Below are 13,096 nucleotides of genomic sequence, written 5' to 3'. Positions count from 1 at the left end.
CGCAACACCTTTCCTGCCCATTGTCTGCGGTCCTTCCCGGTTGACAAACTGTTCTACACGTTTATGAGGAAACGTCCTTCTTATCCAGCAGCAACGAAGCCACCTCTATTTCGGAGAAAAATTCGTGCAGGACCATATGAAGGGCTCTATATGGCGCACCTCATTGCAATCAGTGCAAGACAGAAACACCACCGTTGAGTTTTAGCTTCCGTTCAGGAGTGTAGGCTGATACTGCTCTTGTTTCTTATAAGAAGATGGCTTCCGTGCGGCTAAGTCATTTTACAACACAGGATTGATTCAGTGGTTTCGAAAGCGAGCGAAAGTGGCAAAGAATTGTCTCTTTGTGGAAGTAGCGATTCACCGGAGCTCTCACTGAAAGCTCTTCGTTGGCGAGAGGATGGGCTTTTTTGTTGCCAGCGGCACCAGCGTGCGACGTAAACTCTCAAAAGATATCTTACTCCATTTATTATGGATTTCTTTATGCGAAGCCAGTGACTGAAGACAACTTCTTTCGACGCACGGCACGAGATAAATGCTGAATTGCTTTGCGTCCGACGGTATTACAGCTTTTTGTGCTGGTGCGTTCTTCAGTTTGTGGAGAACAGCAGCCATAGCGGCACTTCCTGCAATAATGGAAGAGACTAAGTGGTTCAGACAGCAAGACCAAGTATTACAGAGAGATGGGATTGAATGTGCAGAGGCGCAGCTATCAGAATCCACACTGACCGATCCGTTTATGTCTACATATAAGTGGGTGGGATAATTGGTGTACAAGTACTCGACCACCAGGTAGCGGGCCTCAGATGAATATGTCAACTACTTGGACTACAACCAAGGAATGTTAAGGAACGTTAAGGTCGCAAATGGTGTCCTGCAGCATCCAAGACAGATCAGATTGTTGCCCTCGTTTTGGATGCTTGAGATCGAGGTCTCCTAGAGTATTCAGTGCAGCTTAGAAGTTTTCTGAGAAAAGCTTTCCTGGGAAAAGAATCACCCAGCCGGAGAAGCTCGGTCAAAAGCATAATGGAGGCGAGGAGACGTAAAGATAGTGACGGCCTCGTATTTGACTTTCTTGCTGAGGCTGCCTGCGGAGCGCTCACGGACAAAAAGGGACCTTTCTTATATATCATTTCTGGGCATTCATGTTACGTCTTTGATTAACACTTCAGTGGCAGTTGGTAAATTATCCAGCTGCTCACTGGAGTGCTGTGTAGTTTAAGCATCGGTCTTAGGTGGTTGTCGCTGCGCATGCCAGCACTTATGCGGCGTACGTCAAGCCACTGCGGTGATATTTCTGGTGCATACTCCCGGAAGGAATAGTCCGAATAGTTGGGCGATGGTCGACTGATGTCTGAAGATGCTGTAACTGTTCGTACATCAATTCTGGCTTGCTCCTCAAATGTTGTCAATTTAGGCCCAACTGGCAGGGTAACAGACTCCGCAGAAGTCTTCACTGACCACAAGAAAGCACGCCCGTCAGTGGCTTGAACAACAGATCGAGGGACAAACACATTCTATTTAATCGTGTTGTTATTATCTTGCTCGGCAAGAGCGTGGCATGATCCCATCCGGACACCTGAAGAACTCAAGGCAAGAAACATGGCTGTCCGACCAGGCAAAAACACATCTTGAGACAGCGAAAACACGTAGGCTTGATTGGTGTGGACCAAGTATGACGATTGGCAACGTGCTCCGTAGTAAAATCTATTCAGCCCCACAGTCGTGTAGCGCTGCATTCACGTAGGAACTCTATGCCTAAAATAACATCATGAGTTGCGTGGACCGATACAGAGAACTCGGATCTAAAACTCTGTCCTCCGATCGCAACCAAAACCAAACAAGCACCAACAGGGCGCAACATTTCACCTCTAACTCCACGAAAAGTTTCTTTGCGATTCCACGCGAACATAACTTTCTGTCCTAAGCGTTCTTTGAAGTGAAGGCTCATAAAAAAAATAGAGGCACCCGTATCGACAAGAGCAGTAGTATTCACACCGTATATACACACACACGCATACACACACGCACACACGCACACACACACACACACACACACCCTGTTCTTCAGCATAATAACACATGGAGCAATTGGCGAGTCTGACCGTCCCGCGACTCCACCGCTATAGGCTGCATCAACTAGTTTCTTAGCTGCGACGGGGAAGGCGACCCGCATCGCGCGATCGGTACGACCACTGTTGCCGCATAAGATGGACTCCAAATGGCTCGGGCGCGTTTTTGTGCACACGAGCTGGGTACGCCAAAAAAACGTGGCGCTCGCTGTGGGCGGCGGCGACAAAAGCGCGCAAAATGCCCTCGGGAACTGCAGGCGTAGCAGTCAGGTAGGTCGCGGTTGAAACTAAATGGCCCAGGTACGCTTGGTGGCGGGAACGATTCCGCAGGAGGATGTCGTGGCATCGGGTTTTCCGCAGGAACACGTCGTGGAGTTGGCTAGTACTCCGCAGTGTCACGACAGACTGGCGAGGACTGGCCGCGACTGAGATTCGCCGGGAGAGACCGAAAGCTCGTGTTATTTAAATGCGGTTCTTCAGACGGCGGTAGGCGCTCGATGCGATGTTTTTCAAACGAAGATGGTGGTTCGGGAATGCAGTCGTCAAACGGGCACTGATAACCAGCGTCTACTCTCTGAAGTCGGGCTAGCTCATATTTAACCACTAGGCGCACGATTGAGGCGATGTCATCGCAGGTAGCGACGTCCACACTTGCAACTGTGGTGACGTTGTCCAAGCGCCCGAACTTCGCTAATATACTACGGGTCTTCACTGCTTTGAACGCGCGACATTGCTGCCTAAATTCGGAAGAAGTGTTCTGGTTTTCTTTCGTTATTAAAAAATTGCAAAAGTCTTCAGCGATGCATTTTAACAGATATCCTACTTTGTCTTCATCCGACATATTCGCGTTTACAATTCCGCATATATGTGTATAGAGTCAATACTTTTTCAATATACGTTGCACACGTTTCACCAGACCGGGCTCTGCGCGAAAGCGTGTGCTCCGCTTTCTTCTTTTTGGAATTTCGAGTCGCCAAATCGGGCTTTCAATTCCTGGACAAGAGTTTCCCAAGTTGTCAGCGCGCGTTCATGATTGTCAAACCAAAGTAGAGCGGTATACCGGCGAAAAAAAAAAATGCAAAGTTCACAAGCTGCGCTGACGTGCTCCACCCGTTATGCCTCTTATGTCTCAGCCAGTCTCAGCCAAGTTGTCAGCGCGCGTTCATGATTGTCAAACCAAAGTAGAACGGTATACAGGCGAGAAAAAAATGCAAAGTTCACAAGCTGCGCTGACGTGCTCCACCCGTTATGCCTCTTATGTCTCAGCCAGTCATCCACGTATTCATCTGTTTTACTTGAGTATTCGTGGTTCCGGCGCCCAGTAGCTAGGTTGCCTTGGTATCTGACTGACTTGAACGATGCCTTTTTCAATAGTGTTCGTTTACCGGCCAGCTTGGACGTCGGCCATGCTTGTTGGCTCCGGTGGTAGTCGAGCCAGGCGTCTGCTTCTTCGAAGACCTTGTAGGACTGGGTTATCCAGGGCGTACTTCCACTTGAAGTGCTGGGTTATCCAGCACTTCCACCACTTGTTGCAGATGTAGAATGAATTTATTTAAAGTGAAAAAGGATAGAGAAGGCATGGGGCGGTTCGAAAGAGCCGATAACCCCCAAAAACCTCGCTCCGCTTCTTGTTCCTCTTCCGCACTCCTCCGGTGCTGCGTTACAATATATGTATGTAGTACGCAGTAGTAGTATTTATAAATGTCCACGAGAATAGCAAGGATCGAAATCACATCATCTCTGTGAAGTTCAATGTGACTTACGAGATTTATTACACTACACTGTTCACCGCACAGTCGTGGTCAAAAATCAGTCATGCGTACTAGAAGTTTCCTTTTATGCTCTACAAACCAATTCGACCTGTTGGGGATTGATTTTTCTATTGCTTATGCTACGCGAGATGTTAGAAAAACTCAGCGATACGAGGCTAAATTATTAACACCTTTCCTAGGTTACAGGACGGGAATCAGTCACTTTTCAGAGCCCTGGAACGTCATCTGTGCTCCATACGTCGTTTAGGAAGGCAAGGAGCTCTTGTTTATGTGGCTTTGGCAAGTTCGTGAACATCTGTCTGATTGCGGATGACGTCAGGGCCCACTGCAAGATGTCTTCGTAAGCTGCTTAACGTAAAGTCCAGCTCCCAAAATATGAAAGGCGCGTTTATCGGAGAGTAAGAATGCCATGCGCCCTGCGAGCTAAGTGACATGTGGCCTGTGGTCTCCATTGAACGGATGAGTAGCCATCTGCAAGATATTCCGCTAAGGCCGCAAGAGTATTACTTAACTTCAAAACGAGGGCCTCGAAGGTTCTTCTTGTGCGAGGCTTCTCAGCAAGCGTGCCAATGTTTGCTCCCACTATATTGTAACCGGGATAAAAATTATCAAACTGGCGCATAATACCCCTCTCTGTTTCCTTCTCAACCTTTTAGGTCGCCATGCGCATTGCGGCATTGGTGCGATTGAACATCGTTTTCAGTGCCGTACCCCCCCTTTCTCAACAACACATGCTCCGCTCATCTGCGGGCAGCACAGAGGTTCCTTAATTTTAAGTCAGGAGCACGGAAATAATCAAGCAGTTTCGTTCATTTGGTGGCCGCTATCTTGCTGCGCAACATGTCTGCCCGGTGTACTCGTCAATATCTCGATAAATACGTCACCGTGCGACAGAGTACCTTCGTTTAACATTTTGATATTCAGCAACATTAGTAAATATGTGGAAGTGGTCATTGTCCATTCGATGACATCTAACCGTGACATCTACTGAAGAAACCACCGTGACATCTACTGAATATATCAGGAGGTCAACGACGCTGGTGGAACTTGTGGGGACCGAAGAAGTTTTTTTTTTTCAATTCGCCAAACACAGTTTCTCTGCATCCGTTGTACATGCTGCAGTACATGCTACGCCCGAGTGCCATAGCCACAGTGAAAATTGTCACAAGTTTGTAAGTTTAAGGTATTGAAACTTTTATTTGCGCTTTTGTCGTCGATCTGCATAGTTTGAGAAACTAGCCCGGTACCAGCCTTCCTTGCTCCATCCGCAGCCATTGCCTTACACGGGCTGCGCAACCTAGAGTGCTCCGTTGAATTATTTGCCGTCGACGTAAGCATCGCTCTTGACATATGCTTAAGGGTTGTCAGGCACGTGACCTAATCATAAATTGAAGTTTAGCCTCGAGAATTTCACACATTTAGGATGCACTAACGAGTTAACCGATTTGACGCGTCCTAGAGTTGACGCACGAGCGAGAGGAGCATATATGCTGGCGTATGCTGTGTGAAGCTACTCCAATTCAAGGCAGCTGCAAGTGCGTGTCGTTTGCGGCGACACTGCTAAAAAAATTGAGATTTCTCTGTGACGGAATGGTGGCGTCATCTGTGACTACGTGGCGTGTTTCGCTCGGTTTTGCCGTAGTGGTGATAGGTGCCACCACCATTCAGTAGCAGTGACATTGCGAGCTGCCTTTGTCCTCTCATCCTTCGACATCGACACTCACTCTCAATAAGAGTGCGAAGATTATGCCCGAACCTTGCTTCCGAGGTGAGATAAAGCGCAGGGAAAGTCTACAACACCTTCTCGTGAAGGGACAAAGGGGTTAACAGTGGCCAAACGTTGGGCCTTAATTGAACAGGCAAAATCAGGCCAGGAACCGCCATGACAAGCTATGACGTAGTTTTCGTTGCATCCGGAAGTCCACGGGAAAGCTCGACAAAAACCCCTTCTGCGGTAAAACGGCTGCAGAAAAGTATACGAACAGCTTTTAATGTTTCAACTCCTCGACATGTTCTTGCGCTTGCCACTATGCGTCACCAGAACGCCAAATTTGGACGATTATGCGAGCTTTGGGAAGTATCACAACAAAGAAAGAGAGACGACGCGACAAAGAGCAACCGAGGGCCGCTCCGAATGAGCACAATATTGAGTCGGGAGGGAACAAACGCGAGTTAATGATATCTTAGTTGAAATCAAGAAAAAGAAATGGGCATGGGCAGGACACGTGATGAGGAGGGAAGATAACCGATGGTCATTAAGAGTTACGGAATGGATTCCAAGGGAAGGAAAGCGTAGCAGAGGGCGGCAGAAAGTTAGGTGGGCTTATGAGACTAAGAAGTTTGCAGGGACAACATGGCCACAATTAGTACATGACCGGGGTAGTTGGAGAAGTATGGGAGAGGCCTTTGCCCTGCAGTGGGCATAACCAGGCTGATGATGATGATGAGTCGGGAGAGTAGCGCTTGCAAGCGGCGCCACTCATGGTGCACTTTTGTTTTTTTTTTGTGTTCACGCTAATCGAATTATACTGTCAAAGAGTCACTAAATGTTTCAATGTGACTGTTATTTTTTTTTCATTTCCTTTTATGTGTGTGATTATTGACCCGTTATGTGTGGTGAATCCCCCTCGTGCATAAGAGCCATGCTTCGAGGACTTAACAGTGATACAAAACATCCGTAATCATAAGACACGTGAAGTTTAGCTACACTACCGCCACCAAAATAACAGAAAATATTGTGAGCAAAACGTTTTTTGGAGCAATTATTTATGTAACATCTTCTTCCCGTCTATTTATTAGGACTGATGATTTTTTCAGAGCAGGAATAGTGATCTAGAGAGCAAGCCACAAGTTTACTCAGAAAGACTGCGCTTACAAAGACAGATAGAAAACATAACGGGCTCACCCCAAGTATTTGATAGTGCCTGGTAGCAATGACCAAGAACAATGTGTCCCACGCAGATGGAACGTATGCCGTGCAAGAAGCTCAGGGAGTATTGGTCTGGGTTGGTCCTATCGGCCACATGGAACAATGCACGCGTGTTGGTCGCAGCCGAGAATGCAACGACGAGCCTTAGTAGGATACCTGAAAGAATGTTTTGACTTAGTTCGATTTGTGTTTCCAGAAATCACCATACTATCTTCAGCACTTTTAATTTTTCCATGTTCACCTTTATATAGTTAGCAGGGACCGCGAAGCTTGCAAACGGCGCCAGTGAAGACGAAGGATAAACAATGAAGCATGAAGACGATTACAAGCCGCCTTGTTATCGTCTTGATGCTTCTTTCCTTGCCATGACAAACCAAGCAGACCAACAATTCGTTTTGACCAGGGACTGCCAGCATACCGCACTTATGTTTGTATGCGTGGGTGCAAATGTAAAAGCGCGTGCGCGTGTAGTAGTGCATGTGTGCATGTACCTATGTGCGCATGCGTGTGCACATAGGCACACAGTTCTTCGCGATATTGTTAGAGAACGTGACTTGATCTGGGCCATGACATAAGTTTAGCTGGCCGCACGAGGTCAGTAGCCCACAATAAGTTTGAATAGCTACCTCTATTGTTACTATGATTTTCTCAACATGCAAACTGTTTCAATAGCGCGACATTTTGTCATTAGCAACGTGTACCCCTTAAATCGAAAACAAAACAATTCAGATTAGGGTGCATTTACTACGACAGTTTTTCTCATTGCAGAATTTGAGTAATGCCCACACAGCAACAATGACGTCAAAGAATTACACTGCAGCGGTTACACCGAATTCCGGACATCGTATATTGATTCCAAAGGGCGGCTTCCATCATATATGTACTCACCGCCTTTCTGCGCAGCTTTCGGCTTCGAACCCATGTAAAGGTCGACAGCAGTGGCCCCGGCTATTACAGTGACTAGAACCGTCAGGAATGCTCTGCAAAGACAGACACGATCCTTATAATTCCTTGAGTGCAGTGTTCTAGGCCTTTGTGTATACACAAATGTAAGAAAGGAAGGGGAATATCGTACGCAATGTGGAAATGTATATTATGCGAAGCATTACTTTACGCTGTAACAGAACGTTGTACGTTTTGCGGGCGCTCCATCCATTTAACTTAGCGCTTGCCGAGGCGTTTGCAGGATGGGGAAGAGGACCCTATTCACAGGACGCAGAAAACATTTAAAGCCGAAGTACTCGATATCTTTCCCATAGAAATGACTCCTGCCACTACGAAACCTCACGCTGGGCATATACCATTTGTCGCACGTAACTACAAAAAAAAAAATACTCTGTTTTACTCCAAGCGACGACAACCAACATTGCCTTGGTTCTGTTCAGCTGCGTAGCACTTGCACATTTTTAAATTTTGTCACAAGTTACGTGGGACATATAATATATAGGTTTCGGACGGATCGCAACGTCCAACGCGAACAACGACACATCGCACACACTGGGCCCGTCACGAAACTTGTTCTGTGGGAAGTGTTCAGCAAAAGGCCTATCTACACCGGAATTGCGGAGCTGAGCCCTCTATTCTGTTCGCGCTCCATTCCAGAGAATGTACAGCCGCGTTATTCAACTCCTTTTAACTTCTACAAATGGTGATGGGTGAACCATTCCTACACCTGAAGTGGTTGAACTTAATCATTCCGTTGTAACTCCAGTAAAATTAAACACTTTCCCTACAACTAATTGATGTGCTTGCGTGCCTAGTAACTAACACATATCTTGAGTCTGAACATTACTACAAATAATATTACAGGCAATTTTTTTGCATGCACATTATTATTCTGTCAGTTTAAAAACAACATAAAAGCGAAACGCATGGATATAGTTTCCAGGATAACATTTCCTTTTGTCTCACATTTTCTAGCACACAAACATGCTCCGTTTCTTACGGCACGCCTGTCTGACCTCCTTTCATCGCGTTTTATGGATATCCAACAGCGTGCACAAATCATTGCGCGGGTTCCGAACCATTGTGAGCTCGCGCAGGGCGCAGCCGTTTGCTAAGTCGTTGTTTAGTCTCCACCTTTGTGTCGTAGGTCAAGCATGCTCTTGGTAAATCGAATCATTCTTGACAACTGGAAAAGTTGCTCTCTTCAAAGATATTTAAACTTCGTAACAAATAGACGCTTTCGGGCCTTCAAATATGTAGAATGCGTAATACCGAGCTGTTTGTAATTACTGTGGCAGCGATAGTCAGCCGTATTTTGGTTGTTTGTTGCCGGACACGGTATCGAAAGCTTGGCTAGTGAAGGCGCTGCTATCGCAAAATCATAGTTAAACACACTCACATATAAAAAACACTGCGCCAGAGAACAGTATAAATAAAAAAGTGAGATAATCAAAAGCTTGCGCAATCGCTTAGAGTGAACGGTACACTTACATGCACTCTACGATTATACAAAAAACTTGATATAAATTTGCAAATCTATACAAATTTTGCGTAATGCCGAGTAAGCGCAAGACCTGTGACAAGCACGCGTGGTCTCCAGTCACGGTAAAATAGGTCAGTCCAAAGCGAAACGCATAAAAAGTCACTAACGCGGAAAAGGTTTAATGATAATAAATTGAGATGAAGATGGAGCACACACACAAAAAAATTATGGGGTTTTACGTGCCAAAACCACTTTCTGATTATGAGGCACGCCGTAGTGGAGGACTCCGGAAATTTCGACCACCTGGGGTTCTTTAACGTGCACCTAAATCTAAGTACACGGGTGTTTTCGCATTTCGCCGCCATCGAAATGCGGCCGCCGAGGCCGGGATTCGATCCCGCTACCTCGTGCTCAGTAGCCTAACACCATAGCCACTGAGCAACCACGGCGGGTGGAGCACGCCAAAGTACATAAATGGTTGATGGTACAACAAAAACATCACGGCGTTATCGTAAGGCAAATTACGTCACTCAACAGGAACTATTCACAAGGAACAAATGTGAACACAGTCCCCAAGAAAATTGCGCGAGGTTTTCACAGCTGCTCTCTGTTTATAGGGACAGGATCAATGGCTGAGTAATTTTTATAGCTAACAAGACGTCTATAAAGGCGTTAGATTGATCGCGAAGTGTCTCACGATGATGGTAAAATTGAAGACATTTGATAAGGTTATGTTCTACGGAAGCTTCCGGGGTGCAGCACCATGCGTGGTCAAAAGAGGGTATTTTATATATACGACATAAAAAACGGGGTGTGCACGCCATATCGAAACCTAGGTGATGCATAGTAGACACTGAATAAGCCAGAAAATTGAGAAATATAATACGTTGTCCAATGTTAATTAACAGATATGCCCGTTTTGTAGTCTCGCCTAAAATCAACATTTAGCACTGCAGGACTACGTCTCTATTCCATTCCCACTACCATTCCGGGTGTTTCAAAATGTGGAACGATTCCGGAATCATTCCAGCTCCGGAGTCGCCATTCGGCGGCTTTGATCGGTCTGTAATAGCGGTAAGTTGCTGAGTCCGGCATTTCTCTTCCGGTGCAGCTGCGGCCCACCGACTTTCCGGTATCTTCTTCCAACGAACGCTCACGTTCTTCATTCCATACTCATCGCTGTCGTCCTTCCGCCTGCCGACTCTTTGCTACGTGCATTTGCTCTCAACGCAGTTAATGTGCCGCTGTGGTACTCATCGCAGCCACTAGTTGATTGGCAGTTTGACACTCTCGCTCGGCACAGGTTCCTGGTTCTTCATCAAAATTGCGTCAGTACGTGCACCTATTCCTCTCCAGACATAAGGCGCCACCTGCTGGCGCACCGCTTCTAAAATGATAGATACTTACCGAGAGACAAATGGAACACTTGAGGCGAAGAATGCTTAGAGATAATCCAGAACCAAATAAGGAGACTTGCAAATATCAACTAACATGTTAGAGGCGTACTCGCACTACAGGCGCACAGTGGCAGCACTGCTCGCTGAATATCGCCATAAAATGCACTACCCACTTCTGTAGTAAACCGCCTCTGTGCAATGACGATGCAACTTCGTTCCTTTCTCCTTTTTCAAGGTGTCATCACGGCACTATCAGTACGCGAATACAGAATGCGCTACGTCGACATAAAGTGACCAATCAACGAAGTCGAAGCGCGAAAGGCAAAGGGTACTGCAACACCGTAACCATAGCACCAGTAATAAGCCTATGGCGTCGATTCCAACAAAAACGAAGTTCTTATTTCGATTGACTGTTGAAAAATTGAATCGAGACACGTACAGGTTGCCAACGTAACGATAACAACAGCAAGATTTAGGATATTCGGTTTAAAATGGTCAATTTTGTCGTTATTAGAATGTAACCCCAGGGAGTTCAAGCAACGAAACTCACGAAAAAAAAAAAAAAAACACGCCTTATAATCGAGCAGATACAGTAGCTCTTCTGAACCCATGGGCCCTTGCACGAAAGCTTTGTGGATTCCGAAAGTTTAGAAGCTGTGGTCGGTGTTAGCGCTGTGTCGCGTTTCTCCGCCGCCTTGGCTGAGGCCTGCAGGGCGCGTTTATCGAGTGAGCTGCGCTTATCGAGAGGCGCGGTTTCACCTTCACGCTTTAAAGAGTGTCGATTACACCGATTCCCAGAGTGCTTAGGCGCTTCAGGATTGAAAAAGATATCTAACTCAGCCATAATGTAAATCATGTGTACGTAAATAAAGAAACTGAATTTGGGCGTAAGTGCCGAAACCACGTCCTGCGGCACTCCTAAATTGGGTACTATGGATGGTGCCCAGTTGCAGTTCTTTAATGGGCATCTGAATCTAAGTACACGAGTGCACAGCTGCCACGGTCGGTATCGAACCCGTGTCCTCGAGTACAGCGGCGCAACGCTATAGCCACTAAACTGCCCTGGTGGATCGGTTCGTACGTAGCTGACCCATGTTACTATGGCCTAGAAAATGTTTGATCAACTTACACAATTCCTATTTGCCTTGTACTCCATGGTTTTGGTTCTGCAGTGACGCAGTTTTCCACTCGAATCTCCACTGAAGAAGGCTTCACTGAGAAAAGGACGAAAGACGGCGAATGTTTGAACGACACATTTATTAAACTAGCACTTGTTGATGATAATTTCATTTCATTTCATTTTATTTGGGCCCATTTACAAGCAAATGGAGGGGGCCAAGGTAAAAGCTGCTTATTGGCAGCTTGAGTGGTCCCTGGCCCCCTTTACATATTGGCAGACCAGTGGCAAAGAACACTTTCAGAAATGAAAAAATAAAGAACAGTGGCTTACATCAATTAGAGTGATTACGTTTCTTTCACTGTTAATACATGTGGTTTTACTGAACCATGGTGATTGAAATCGTAGTTTTCGCCAGACAGATGAACTCCGATGGTGTCAAGGCATGGATGTCAATGCCGGCTTGTAGATAAGAATTTAGTAGCCGTGGCAGGGTATTTGAGACCATTTGGTGGCCGCAATTTGTTATCGAAAAGGGTATGAGCCATTTCTTATCGCTGCGCCTCTCATATGTGGGTGTATTCTCTTTTAAGTTGCTATATTTCTTATTAAGTTGCTTCTTTTTTTACCTGAAAGTAGTAAGTGTAGGAAGGTTATGATTATGCGGAAGCACCGTCGTATTTAGCGAAGAATGCTCTTGCCCGGTTTTGGTATCGCAGCACAAGAAGGTCAATTTTTGCCGATAAATATATTAACCACTAGCACTTTTAAAATCGCGTAAATTGTTTTCCATCTTACGGTGCACAATGGCAATATTGCCGTAGCAACGTGGGCGCAAAGACTAATGATAAAAATTATTTAGCCATCTTTAGTTAATCAGCGAACGGACTGCTACGTCAACTCTGCTATTTAGCGTCCTTTACGCGGAAAGGGCAACTAATGACGAAGTGTCCATGCATCGGGTAAGTATTTTAAGAATATGTGTTTCCACAATTGAGATCACGCACACACATACTGCACACATTTGGGTCGGGGTCCGACCTTCATCAAGACTGACCTAGAGTGACGTAGAGTGACTTTTGATGGAGGCCGGACCCTGGCCAGTACGTCGAAATTAAATAATGTTTAGTTTTTTCTATACATATATATATGTGTGTAATTATATATATATATATTTACACACGAGGTGTTTAATGCAGAACCAGATGAATCTGGTGGCAGCCGTGGTTCATGACAGCTCGTGACATTTCCCCGCTGGCAGACGAAGCCCGTCGGGCGAGTCAGTCATCTCGTGGGTTGTAACACCTCAGACGCGCGACGTGTGTCACTTCAGCCTTGGCCGAGCGTCGTCCACTGCTCGTGAGACGCGCAATGCGATAGCTCA

Source organism: Dermacentor andersoni, chromosome 8 (genome assembly GCF_023375885.2).
Source record: "Dermacentor andersoni chromosome 8, qqDerAnde1_hic_scaffold, whole genome shotgun sequence".
Classification (NCBI taxonomy): Eukaryota; Metazoa; Arthropoda; class Arachnida; order Ixodida; family Ixodidae; genus Dermacentor; species Dermacentor andersoni.
The sequence above is the reverse complement of the archived record's forward strand: the minus strand, read 5'-3'. Positions refer to the sequence as shown.